This window comes from Ascaphus truei, unplaced genomic scaffold (genome assembly GCF_040206685.1).
Source record: "Ascaphus truei isolate aAscTru1 unplaced genomic scaffold, aAscTru1.hap1 HAP1_SCAFFOLD_1006, whole genome shotgun sequence".
NCBI classification, from domain to species: domain Eukaryota; kingdom Metazoa; phylum Chordata; class Amphibia; order Anura; family Ascaphidae; genus Ascaphus; species Ascaphus truei.
The window spans coordinates 48,264-62,748 of record NW_027453870.1 but is presented as its reverse complement, the minus strand read 5'-3'; the positions used below and the strand labels follow the sequence as shown (position 1 = coordinate 62,748).

Below are 14,485 nucleotides of genomic sequence, written 5' to 3'. Positions count from 1 at the left end.
TATATATCCACTTAATACATAACGTCTGCACTTATATGTATATATTGTTCTCTTATCTCCCCATATGCTCCCCCTGGATGTTTTGAGTAAATTACAGCCTGTCATAAGCTATCGTGACAATCTGCTTCTGGAGACAATGCTAAATGTGGAGCAACGGATGCTACAAATGGATCAACGGATGGATCGACGGATGCAGAAGATAGAGGCTGACATAGCGGGCATACATTATTTGCTCGGTGCTAATGCCCCTGTTTCCCTGACGCCGGAGCAGGGGGGGTGACATGGATGTGATGAATGGGACCTTCGACCCCCTTCCATCACCAAGCGCACCCCCTCCACCAGAAGATGTAGTGTACATGTGGGAGGACATGACAACCCCATCAAGACCACGCCAGGAGACAACACGGCGACCACGACCGGAGGAAAGCTTCCTCCCAGACAACCTACCATCGCCTGTCGCCTCAAGCACACCCGCTCCCAAAAGACCTACACCCGCTCGCATCGATACGGTGCCCGACATCACCCTGTGCGATCTGCCACCGAAGCTCAGGGAGAAGTATAGGGTGAAGAGTGCTGGTGCACCCCACAAGTATGCCTTGTTCATATTTAAGCACTATGTTCCCTACTCTTTGTACTGCGACTGGGCCTTCAAAGTGAACTACGATGGGAATCACGTAAAAAAGGCGCTTCCTGTCAATTTAAGGAAAAACATTCTGGATGAAATGCGCCACTTTTATCCAATTACAGATCCTGTAATGAAAGGCGTTCGAGACAGCATTAATGGCGTTTTGCGCCATGCAAGGAATCGGCCATGGGTGAACAATGTGGAGGACTTTCTGTGAGACCATACTGTTGTGCTGAACTGTATTGTACTGTACATGTTTTGACCTACAGTACCTGCTGTACTTAAACAAAGGAGATGTTGTTGTGTGTTTTTTAACACAGGACATGCACAACTCCAGTCCCTGAGGGCCGCAAACAGGCTTTCTGGCATTGACTTGCATGGCAGAAAAAAGCCACTTTTGTAATGTGCTCTTAAACTGTATTTTTGGATCTCCGGTTCAGGGGGACGTGGAAGGCTGTGACAGTATTTGTCCACTATGGCAAGGGTACTTCCGCATGAGGACCAGGCAAATTTCGACCCGCTCAGACCCACAGAACGGATTATTTTAAATTATATTTATATATTTATATTTTAAAGATATTAAAGAATGTATTGTATTTTGGGTCGAGGACTGTAGTGGTGCAGACTGTTTTGCACACCATCCCACTGTTCAGTATACAGTATGTATTGACTTGTCGTTCTTTAATAAAGGAGATATTGCGTTTTGCTTTTTTTGTGAATTAAGAATTTGTTTTTAAAACATGTGACTGTAAACCATACTGACTGACAAATTTCACACATGTACTGTAGCAGTAAACCATACACCTGTTGATGTTTTGAATTGCTGTGCACTTAAAATGTATTTACATTGTACAGTATTTGTAAAGAAATGTTTTTGTACTTACTCCACCAATAAAAGAACATGTTGATTTGCCTTACATTGTTTCCATTTGCTCCTTTGATAGTGTAACAAATGTCGAGGCTTACTGCACTGTTTTTTTACTGCCAGACCGCAAAGCCGCAAGATCGGCAACATTGTCAAAAAAGAGCTATGATCGCACAATTGGCGTGGGAACTAGGGCCTCGGTCAAGTTCACGGCCAATTGGCGTGGGAACTTCTGTTCTAGGGCACCTAGAAATAAAATTCATTTTGCCCCTAGATGTTAGGAACCCCCTCACTTGACCCCAACAGGGTCCGACCAGTAATGGCAGCGAGAAAGGGTTGCGCCGGCGAGGAGGGTCCTATCATTGACCGTAATGGCGGAGAAAGCCGCGCTGCTTTGAAACGGCTAAGTCAGAATGAGCAGAAACCTGGAACCCATAACTCCGGTTCTGTTCAACCTAGAGGGCTCAGATTCGGTCACCATGTAGTCCTAGTTCCGGCAAGATTGCATGGCAAATAGCGACCCTCTCGTGGCAACAGAACGGAGTCAGGGTAATGGTAAAGTTTAGGTTTCTGCCATTGACTTGCATGGCAGAAAAAAGCCACTTTTGTAATGTGCTTTTAAACTGTACTTTTGGATCTCTGGTTCAGGGGGACGTGGAAGGCTGATATTTGTCCACTATGGCAAGGGTCCTTCCGCATGAGGACCAGGCAAATTTCAACCCGCTCAGACCCACAGAACGGATTATTTTAAATTATATTTATATATTTATATTTTAAAGATATTAAAGAATGTATTGTATTTTGGGTCGAGGACTGTAGTGGTGCAGACTGTTTTGCACACCATCCCACTGTACAGTATACAGTATGTATTGACTTGTCGTTCTTTTATAAAGGAGATATTGCGTTTTGCTTTTTTTGTGAATTAAGAATTTGTTTTTAAAACGTGACTGTAAACCATACTGACTGACAAATGTTTTCACACACGTACTGTAGCAGTAAACCATACACCTGTTGATACTGTACATGTAGAATAAATGCATAGTTTTATTTTTTCGGGTTTATAATACAGTATACTGTACGGCCAGAAAACATCAGCATACAGTACTGTTTCAGGTACAGTATTCTATCCTAATCAATAACAAGGGCAAAAAAACTAGACGTGGGGTTTTAAATCCGATTCAGCAATGTGCAGGCATTGTCACACAACGCGATATTATCCATCGAAATCCCCCCATTAGCCGTTTTCTTTTCTGAGGAAAAACAAAAAGAAAAGTTTTAATGTACAGTAATGCTCAGCCCCCTAAAGAAGTACCCAGCCAGCCCCACCAATAATTTTCTCCTGTTCACATGCGCATGCGCCTAGCGTTCCACCAATTGTTCAGTATCTGCAGTACAGTACTGTAGAAGCCGCTCAGCCAATGATATTGCTTACAGGAGAATCGCTTGACTTTGGAATCGCACCGATATTTATACAGTATTGTCAAAATAAAAAAAAACACAGAAAATAATACGGCAACAATACTCACCATAGTATTTCCCATTCAGCTGGCGCCGGCGCCGGTCCACTGCCGGTCCAGCTTTCTTTTTTTTTTTTTTATATAACTTGTATTTTATTGGAAACTGCATACATAATGTACAATACAAAATATGAGCTTAGAATGGCAACTTGTGTACATTGGATATATGTATAACAATGTAGATCGTTCAGGCATATTGGTGTATATGATAGAATCATATGGCTTTTCGGTCCCTACTCGGCCATATGGTGTATAAGCAAATCGTATAGTAAGAGCAATAATAAAAATAATAATCAGGATTAAATTACAATAGAGATATGTATATATATATATATATAAAATAAATAAAAAAAAATAAAAAACTTGGGGGGAAGGGTGTGGGGAGGGGGGAAGTTGTGGGGGGAAGAGGGGGAAAGGGAAGGAGATTCGGTCCTCGAGCTGGTCTTGAGGGCATATAGGAATTTTAGTCCTTCTCTGGCAGTTGCGAATTTGTTTGTCTATGTTGACTCCCCCCAAAGGAGAACGCATTTGTTGATATTAATGCCAAATTGTGGTACTCTCAATCCCCGGGATATCTGTCTGTGCCAGCCATGGCGTCCAGACTTTTAGAAAATTGTCGCCAGTGTCGTTAACTAAACTGGTTAACTTATCCATCTGAACAGAGGAACAAAGGGCACTGCGGATTTAAGCAAACTAAACTCATTTATTGAGCCAACACGACGTTTCGACCTTAGTGGTCTTTCTCAAGTGACAATGGCATTGTCACTTGAGAAAGACCACTAAGGTCGAAACGTCGTGTTGGCTCAATAAATGAGTTTAATTTGCTTAAATCCGCAGTGCCCTTTGTTCCTCTGTTCATCTGTCTAGGACTGACTGCAGGCTTTCGTGCAAACATTGGAGCACCGGTAATTGTATGTATTTTCTATTTTGAGGTGTGCAGCATCACTCTATTTTTTCTAACTTATCCATCTGCCAGATGAACCAAATGCGATTTCGAATCTTTGGGATGTTTGGTATATCGGTGCGTTTCCACAATGCTGCGATCTCGCATCTCGTTGCGAGTGCAAAATGTGCTATTAGCTTGGAATTTGCTTTTGATAGGCCCGGCAGCGGTCTGTTTAGCAAGAACAGCCACGGGTCAGGGGGAATTGTGAGGTCAAAAACCCTCTGGATCCAATTTCTGATTTCGTCCCAGACCGGGAGTAATTTTGGGCAAGACCACAGCATGTATAACAAATCTGCTGATCCGCCACACTACTTGGGGCACAGTGGGGAGGATCCCTGTATATATTTAGATAGATTCAGTGGGGTGAGGTACCACCTCATGAGGACCTTATATGCGTTCTCCTTTAGAGTGGTACATATGGAGCTTTTGGCGGAGGCCAAGTAGATGGCACTCCATTCCTCGTCTTCCAGGGTTTCCCCTAGGTCTGTTTCCCATTTAGTCCTATATGTGGGGATTTGTTGTTCGGGGTCAGCAGAACCGATTACCTCTCCGTATATTGTTGATATAAGTCCCTTTGTGTCTGCGTCATCCCGACAGAGCTTTTCGAATTTTGTCAAAGGGAGGTATGGGGCATATTTGTTATAAAATGCTCTGACCTGGAGGTATTTAAAGAATTCAGAGTGAGGTATTTCGTTTTCTAATCTTAACTGATCAAAGGTCTTGATTTTCTGGTTGTCTCCTTCCAGGTCTTTCATTCGTGAATAGCCTTTTTGTTTCCAGATCGGGATACTAGTCCCCGCCATACCGGGTGCGAACGCTGGGTTATTCCAAATGGGGGACATCATTGAGTACTTTGATGTCGGGGAATTCTTAAATTTGGTCGCCTCCCAAATCGATAGAGAGTTGGTCATTGAGGTGAGCGGGGGTGGTTGAAGGGGGTATTTGGCCCTTGGTTGGTGTTTAGGCCTTGCTGGGGGGTTGTGGGTGGACTTAGCCCCTTCGTTACCTTAGCGGTTAATACTGCTATGGTAATGAAGGGGTTAACCCCTCCCGCTACCCACCCGCATTGCCTAAACACCCACCGTGGGGCTAAAACCCCCTTCACACACCCCCCGCTACACACTACAGCCCCACAATAAATAATGAAATATATATAAATATATTATATCATATATATTACACCACTAACATACAGTACATATACATAATTTTGGGGATGCACAGCAATGATACTATAGGCCGGCGGTGGCCCTCGGGTGTTTCCCGCAGGTGCCCGGGGGTCCCCGCTTGCCTGCAGTTCCAATTCTGTGCCCCCAAAAAATTATTAAAAAACATCAATATTTTTACATAAATACACCCCCCACCCCCACGCTCCCTAACACATCCAGTATAGTAATGAGTAAAATTACTATTTTCCACAATTGGATAATAGTGCATTTGCCCATTTAAAATTCATTCATCACAATAAATAAAATATATACATATTGCACTCACCCTTGTCCGGCTGCCACGATGAAGGCCATCCTCATCTTCATCACCGTCCATGTCCCCCTCCAATGCTGCAAAACATACACAAGAATAAAAAGACCAATGTAATATCCCCTAACCCCTTAATCACCTTAGCGGTAATTAACCGCTGTAGTAATTAAGGGGTTAACTCACCCACCACACACCGGGAGGCCTAAACACATTCCCCCACTACCCGTACCCCCTCCCCCCACGCCCTTGAGGCCTAACCACCCTCACCCACTACCCACTCGGAAGACCTATCCAACCTGGCTTGGGGACAATACCCCCTTCCCCCACCCCCGCTACCCACAATAAACATGACTATATTAAATAAACAATATATAACCCACCTCCTGTGCCCCCCCATAAATACATGATTTATTCTTTTACATACAGGGTTAATACCACAGGCCCACGGGAGTCCCCGGTGGTCCTGCCGGGTGTCCGCAGGCCTCACAGTGGCACTGATCGGGGTGCCCACAGTGTCTGGAGACCTACAGATGGTCCCCGGCAGGCGCCGTGGTCTCCGTGGGTCATTGTGAGCCCCAAATGTGTCTGGGGGGCCCCGGTTCAGACCCACAGGTGTCTGATGGTCCTCGGTGGTTCCCACGGGGGTCTGGGTCTGTGGGTCTGACCCGCGGGCCCACCCGTGGAGACCCCATTTGGGGCCCGCGGAGACCACCTGGAGGACCATGGCGCTTGCCGGGGACCACCCATAGGTCTCCAGACCCTGTGTGCACCCCCTCTGGGCCACTGTGGGGCCTGCGGACACCCGGCAGGACCACCGGGGAGTGGGTGAGGGTGGTTAGGTCTCACGGGTGGGGGAGGGGGCGGGTAGTGGGGGAGGGTGTTTAGGCCTCCCGGTGAGTGGTGGGTGAGGTTGGGTTAACCCCTTAATTACTATAGCGGTTAATGACCGCTAAGGTGATTAAGGGGTTAGGGGATATTACATTGGCTCTTTTTATTCTTGTGTATGTTTTGCAGCACCGGAGGGGACATGGACGGTGATGAAGATGAGGATGGCCTTCATCGTGGCAGCCGGACAAGGGTGAGTGCAATATGTATTTATTTTATTTATTCTGCATTATGTATTTTAATTGGGCAAATGCACTATTATCCATTTGTGGATAATAGTAATTTTGCACATTACTATACTGTATGTGTTAGGCGGTGTGGGGGGGGTGTATTTATTTATAAGTATTGATGTGTTTTTTAATTATTTTGGGGGGTTACAGAATTTGTACTGCGGGGACCCCCGGCCACCTGCGGTGAACACCCGCGGGCAACCGCCGACCTCTAGTATCATTGCTGTGCATCCCCAAAATTATGTACATGTACTGTATGTTAGGGGTTATAAGGGTTGTTGGTGGCACACGGGGTGTATGTTGTTTATTGGGGGCTATTGTCCCCAATAAACATGCTATTGTGCGTTAACCCCTTCATTGCCTTGGTGGATAGCTGCCATGATAATGAAGCAGCATGAATGTTTTTTTATTAATAGTGTGCGGGAGCAGGGGGTCTCCTGAGCTGAACCACTTTGATTTCTGGTTCAGGAACCCCCTGCTTCCCGAGTTACATGCCCCGGTTTGGGGCATCGGGTGCCAGTGTCGCCGCCATCTTTATAGCGGGCACGTTGTGTCTTGGACGCTATAAAGATGGCGACGACACAGGCAGCCGATGCCCCATACCGGGGCCTGTAACTCGGGAAGCAAGGGGTCCCTGATGCTGAAAACAATGTGGTTCAGCTCAGGGGACCCCCTGCTCCTGTACACCATTATTAAAAATACATTAATGCTGCTTCATTACCATAGCAGATAGCCGCTACGGTAAGGAATTATTCTTTATTGATATGTGTGTTTTATTCCTAGTGTACATGTGCAGGGGGTCTCTGGAGCTGAACCGCTTTGGTTTTAGGTCCGGGAACCCCCTACTTCCTGAGATACAGGCCCCGTTATGGGGTGCCGGTATCTCCTGTATTTTGTTTACATCCCGCGGTCACGTGATCGGGAAATTTCAATGCAGAGGGATACCGGCACCATAAAGGGACCTGTATCTCGGGAAGCAGGGGGTCCCCGGACCGGAAACCAATGTGGTTCAGCTCCGGAGACCCCCTTCTCATCTACACTATGAATAAAACATTTTATAAAAAAAAACATTTTTTTTGCCTAGATTTGCGCAGACAGAGTGGCGGATCTCTGTCTGCTGCAGGCAGATCTCGACAGGGTAGCCTAATCGGCAGGCAGACTGCCTCGCCACCGGCAACTCGGCATGTTTTTAAAAGTTGCTCTCGCAGTGATTCGCCAGGGATTGGGCCATTCCTGCATACTGCGAGGCCAACGCGCCAAAAACATGCCAAGTTTCAACCCCTGCCGAGAGTGCTTTTTCGGTGCTTACTGCATGAGGCCCTTAGTCGGTTATCCAGCCTGAACACACACGAGGACACACACAGGGGAGAGACCTATCTCTAAAGCCAGGCATGTTTAGGGATAACCAGTGACTACGACGCTCACATATAAGTGCACACGTCTATCTGTGTTATGCTAAATCACAATGAAAAGTGACTTTACTTTATGGTGTATAAAACCAGTATTTTAAAGGGATAAAAAGTTATAACGTTTTAAATGCAGGTTATTTGTATCATTCTTATTGTAGTTTTATTTAAATGTTGTTCTTAATAATGTTTTATATTTCCATGCTGTTGGTTCTAATAAAATGTGCGTTCCTCATTATGCTGAAGCGGTCAGTAGTCTCACTCAGCTGTGAATCGGAATAGTTTCCCTGCGACCAATTGGCCGCCGGCGTTGGGCCACAGACAGACCCTGTGCCACCAGCCACTTCTAATGTAAGTTTTATTACTGTTTTGGGTAGGGAGTCAGTTTAAGGGGTTGTAGGGTAAGTTTAGCAAAGGGTAATGGCTTGAGGCAGCGGTTTTTAGAGTAAGAGGGGGCTTTGGGTAGAAGGGGTTTAGGCACTTATCTTAGTGGTAAAGTTGCCAGTGGTGTGGTGAGTAGTGGCGAAATAGCCGCGACCAAATGTCCTAGAGTGTCCTGTGAATATTGAGGTGGAGGACAGAGACACAGACTAACGTCCCCAGTGAGGGACATTAATGCAGCTGCCTTTACATACTGTATGTCATGTTCCTTTAATATCTCTAGAGAGCAGCGAGGGCTGACCATCTATTTCACAGGTTACACGTAGACCTGAAAATGCACCTGAGGGGGTTAAGTGTCCCTTTATTAACGACATATACATATGCAGTAATGATGTAACAAGTGGTGCCACCTCACACAGGGACCTTTCCCACTGATGGTTACACTTGCACACCTCTATGGCAGAGATTCCTGTTACACATGCGCTGGCGTTACCTCCCCACAAGCACATTGCCAGGCTGAGGGAGGTGTTCCTATGGGAATCTGAGGCCAAAATCTATGGTCAGAGTCCAGGAGACACACACCCAACTTTATTTTATATTTGTAACTTTAACCCAGACTGAAAGCATTTAGCTGTGGGGGGCGCGGGACTGTTGGGGGGGTATGGACTGTGGGGGGGGGGGGGGGTGGAGGGGGGGGAGAGGGGCACAGGACTGTGGAAGCCCCTGGTTTACCTCTGGCCTTTGTTTGGGCTAGTTTAGTTTTGGCGGGAAAGTGATCCCTGTGTTACCAGGCAGATGTGGGACAGGTGTCAGATGATTGGCTGAGGAGTAGTTGCTGGACAGGTGGGCTGTTATTGGACAGGCCAGAGAGAGGGCGTGGCTAGGGAGTTTGGGCGGGAAAATGAAAGGTATGATCTATTAGCAAGAATTAACTGAGGTTAGGTGACGTTGGCTGCCCCACTCCCCTCCCTCCCTATTATATATATATTCGACAACTCGCCCAAAAATCAAGTCCCCGGACCAAAAAATCTACTGTCCACATAGCCCCACCCCACCCCTGCTTTTTTTAAAAGAAATTGAATAAATTCTTAGTAAGAACAACATTCGTGAGAGAGAGAGATGGTGACAGAGAGAGAGAGGGTGACAGAGAGAGAGAGAGTGACACAGAGAGAGAGGGGGTGACACAGAGCGAGAGAGAGAGGGTGACAGAGCGAGAGAGAGAGAGAGAGGGTGACACAGAACGAGAGAGGGTGACACAGAGCGAGAGAGAGGGTGACACAGAGCGAGAGAGGGGGTGACAGAGAGAGGGTGACACACAGCGAGAGAGGGTGACACGCAGCGAGAGAGAGGGTGACACAGAGCGAGAGAGGGTGACACAGCGAGAGAGAGGGTGACAGAGCGAGAGGGTGACAGAGCGAGAGAGAGAGGGTGACAGAGCGAGAGAGAGAGGGTGACAGAGCGAGAGAGAGAGGGTGACAGAGCGAGAGAGAGAGGGTGACAGAGCGAGAGAGAGAGGGTGACAGAGCGAGAGAGAGAGGGTGACAGAGCGAGAGAGAGAGGGTGACAGAGCGAGAGAGAGAGGGTGACAGAGCGAGAGAGAGAGGGTGACAGAGCGAGAGAGAGAGAGGGTGACACAGAGTGAGAGAGGGGGTGACACAGAGCGAGAGAGAGGGTGACACAGAGAGGGTGACACAGAGCGAGAGAGAGGGTGACACAGAGCGAGAGAGAGGGTGACACAGAGCGAGAGAGAGGGAGGGTGACACAGAGCGAGAGAGAGGGTGACACAGAGCGAGAGAGAGAGGGTGACAGAGCGAGAGAGGGTGACAGAGCGAGAGAGAGGGTGACACAGAGCGAGAGAGAGAGAGGGTGACAGAGCGAGAGAGAGAGAGGGTGACAGAGCGAGAGAGAGGGAGGGTGACAGAGCGAGAGAGAGGTAGGGTGACACAGCGAGAGAGAGGGAGGGTGACACAGAGCGACAGAGAGGGAGGGTGACACAGAGCGAGAGAGGGTGACACAGAGCGAGAGAGAGAGGGTGACAGAGAGAGAGGGTGTCACAGAGCGAGAGAGAGAGGGTGACACAGAGCGAGAGAGAGAGAGGGTGACACAGAGCGAGCGAGGGTGCGACACCTTGGCGGGTCTGGGCCTTTTAACTGCAACACATTCGGAGACTCAGTGGCACTGCCACCACAGGAGGTCTCTGAAGGTTGCAGACAAAATACCCCCAGCTCATAAATGCCCCGGAACATATGTGCACATATACACGTCAAAGGCAGCAGGAAAAATAGTTTCCTGCCTGTTGTTTAAAACCTGCAGCAAAACAGCACGTTATTAAAAATACATGTCCTACTTATGCTACCGTTACATTTTTCATATGTGTGTGTTTGGAATGTTATTCTAGGGTTGCATACAAAAAATCAGGGTTCTAACTCATTCCATTAACTTGCGGCTCGGCTACCGCAGCGCCATCTTGTGCCTAAAAAATTGTATGCAGGCAGAAGATATACTTTAACACTGCAGGCACACACCCACCTGCAAAAGGGGGACAAAAATGTGCAGAGGGGAGAATAACACATGTGAGGGGCATACATTTTAACCCTTCATCCCCAATACGATATAGGACTAACCAGCCGGGCATACTGCCTTTATTAATGTGCTGGTTAATCCTCATTTTTGTCACACTGACCTGACAGATTGTATCCAGCAGAAGACTGCTGAGTAACTGTTACTGCAGTGTGTAGTAATAAACCCATTCCTGTTTTGCAATATACCACCTGCCTGGTGCGTGACCTTACTGTGGGAGAGGTAATAGTTCTAATGTGGAAGATCACCTTCAGTTCCTAGAGTCCACAGCAGATGGAGGCGCTGCACTGCTAAAGAGATAGGTGGGCTATGAACCACAGAAGCCTGTTCCTGTGTCTCCACTACCATCGGTGGACGACTCAGCCCTCCTGGTGCCAGCAGGTATATGCACTATACACCCTGTAATGGCCCCTATCTGCGATTGGGTGGGGGGTACACAGTTACACCAGCATAGGCAGGATAACCCTCTCACAGGAACCAATACATAGTAATAAGTAATACACCGCACAATGCTCCCTGGACACTATATTCTCCTTTTCGCTCCTCCATCAGGACTGGCTCGCGCGCTCCCTGCATGCAGAGGATAACCTGTCTCTCCCTTCTGAGCCAATCCCATTGGCCCGGGAAACCCCTGTGGACCGTCCCTCCCTCTAGGGATTCTGGGACATGTAGTCCTGCGGCTGGGTCTGCAGAGCCGTCCAAAGATGGCCGCCACATTCCTTGCACTGCACATCTCCCTGCATTGCGCATGCACAATTACTAAAATGGCCGCCCCCATACTCCCGATCGTGCGGAGCTACGGCTAACTACCTGACAGTTCCCCGCCCTGCAAGCTGAGTAGGGGGACTCGCCTACATTTGATTTTATAATGGGCAAATGAGCTATTATCCATATCTGGATAATAGTTATTTTGCCCATTAATGTACTGTATGTGTTGGGCGGGGTTGTTGGGGGTAGAGGAGGTGGGTATTAGTGTTGTGTTTTTGAATGTTTATTGTAGGTAGCGAGGATGGGTGAAGTTGGTATTTGGCCCTTGGTGGGTGTTTATGCCTACCAGGTAGGTAGCGTGAAGTGTTAACACCTTTATTACCTTAGCTGTATTAATTGCAACGGTAATGAAGGGGTTAAGTCCACCTGCAACCCCCCCAGCAAGGCCTAAACACCCAGCAACGGCCAAATACCAACTTCACTACCCACAATAAAAATGGCACTGGTAGTTAACCCCTTCATTGTCTTAGCGGTAAGTTAGGACTTGCACTCACAAAGGGAGAGTAAAACCTTGCATATGAGAGAATCTCTGCAGAAGTGACGTCACCAAATTGGAGCGGAGAACAGGTCCAATGTCGGTGCACGAAGGGTTAGCCACCCTGTGCAATTGAACAAAACCCCAGGGTAAGGCCGTCCCGGGTGCTGTATGACCGTAGCTGAAGTCCACGATGACCCCAGTACCGGCAGTGTGCGACTTACATCCAAAGGCAGCTCGCGTCCAAACAACAGCTGGTGGTGCTTCAATGAAATTTCCCTCGTGCACTGTCTCTGTCTCTCATTGGTGAGCGTCAATCACGTCAGCAAATGTCCCGACGCATTTCGTCACGTGAGTGATTTCCTCGGGGGATGATTAACTGACAGTGGTTGTAGGTTTAAATAGCTTCCGTTGTCCAACAATTGACACCACAGGAGAAATAGTCAGCTACCCTAGTGTTGCTTTCTTCTTCATAATCACAAACCATCCACTGACAGGCAGTCCAAGCGTCACTTGTGACTGTTTCCGAGTACGTGCCCGTTGCATGTTCGTTGCGCCCTCACGGCTGTCGTTTGGACTGCCCGTCTAACTAGCACTTTGTCCTTAAGGAAAATAAAAATATGTGGTGAAAGAAACAATGTTTTGCTGGAGCCACGATTTAAATTAGAATGTTATACCGTCCTAGTCAAGGTCATCGCAGAATTGAAACCGCGTTTTGAAAGTAAAAACTATAGAAAAGGACCTCGCTCAGACCCCTAATAGGTGGAGGCGTGCTGCCTGGGGATGGGCTAGATAGACAAGAAATGTGTACCGAGAGTGGTACACCAAAGAATCCCCTTTAGATAGGCGCACTGCAGACCTGAAAATATAGACGGTCAGGGGTTGGATGTGGTGTATAAAAATAAAAAACAACTTTAATAAATATTCATGTAATGGTGTACATAAAACAGTATATAGTGCTGTGCCATACACTGAGTAATAATAGACTGCTGTTGGTCTATATCAAACTCCGTCATGCGTCTCACTGTGCTCCCACTAATTTTGTCTCCCTTGAGGTTTAAAAGAATCTGGGTAGATGCTCTTAATATCAGAAGTCTAGATGGGTATATTAATCCTGTGGCATATTAGTAAGTATAGGCTCTACCGAGACTTACAAAGTATTCACGCAGCACATCCACGCGATGTGCACACTGCGCATGCGTCATGTAAGTTGAAGAGTTGGAGTCTGTTTTATGTACGTGTTGCGCATGCGCCGGAACAGTGCGTGAAATTAACTGTTTGGACGGCCCGTTTTAGGTAGGTAACGGGTAAAGGGAGTACTGGGTATGATAGAAATGTTTAGTAGTGATTGAACATAGTGACACACAAAGCGCTGTGCCTATGGATCACTATAGATCACGTTTTAATATGAACCCAGTGTATTACGGGATGCGTATTCGTAGTACATTAGTGCATTCATGTGTCAAACATAGTGCTGTATTTGCTCTAGTAATATGTCCTCTGGTATAGTATGCGTCTCAGTTTGGGCGCATGTACAAGGGTGCTGTACACCTTTGGTTGCTAGAGTGGTGAAAGTAGTAAGCGCAGTACTGGGCTGATAGGTGATATTTAGAACGGGTAAAGTAATGCCCGTGTAACCGCAGGGCTGCTTACTTGTACACTGCTGCAATGAGGAAGTAGGGCATAACATACGGGACCCAGATAGTCAGAGCAGCTGTGTCTATACAAGACAGCATAGACGTATATGCACGGTTGTATCTGTTGTATTTATAACAAGCAAGCTGTCTTGATAGTAAGTAGCAAGTGCCGCCCTGTGGCAGCATTGACACCTCTTTAATTGGGTGTAACAAATGAAATGTAGCTTTGACACAGGTCAGCGCACTTAAGGAGCTAGTAGAGATAGCCGACGTAGTTATGCATGAGTCATGAAACAGCTAAAAGACCCGACATGCCGCATGTTTCGTCACTTCTTGTGACTTCATCCGGGATCTGTGTCAAAGCTATACGTCTATGCTGTCTTGTATAGACACAGCTGCTCTGACTATCTGGGTCCCGTATGTTATGCCCTACTTCCTCATTGCAGCAGTGTACAAGTAAGCAGCCCTGCGGTTACACGGGCATTACTTTACCCGTTCTAAATATCACCTATCAGCCCAGTACTGCGCTTACTACTTTCACCACTCTAGCAACTAAAGGTGTACAGCACCCTTGTACATGCGCCCAAACTGAGACGCATACTATACCAGAGGACATATTACTAGAGCAAATACAGCACTATGTTTGACACATGAACGCACTAATGTACTACGAATACGCACCCCGTAATAC

At 47.2% G+C, this 14,485-nt stretch overlaps 1 protein-coding gene and 1 long non-coding RNA gene across 3 annotated transcripts in view; one reads left to right on the top strand and one right to left on the bottom strand.

Annotated features, from left to right (window-relative positions):
- Nucleotides 1-14,485, top strand: part of LOC142474887 (uncharacterized) — a 43,292-nt gene that overhangs the window by 13,813 nt on the left and 14,994 nt on the right.
- The window catches only part of LOC142474886 (uncharacterized), a 13,176-nt gene continuing 1,192 nt past the window's right edge, over nt 2,502-14,485 (bottom strand). The window contains exons 1-3 of one of the 2 annotated variants that reach the window (XR_012790611.1): nt 12,177-12,859; nt 5,448-5,512; nt 2,502-2,740 (exon numbers count right to left, since the gene is read on the bottom strand). This is a non-coding gene — a long non-coding RNA (uncharacterized LOC142474886). Of the gene's footprint in view, nt 2,741-5,447; nt 5,513-12,176; nt 12,860-14,485 lie in introns of those variants that run through there. The other variant, XR_012790612.1, reaches the window with a different exon arrangement.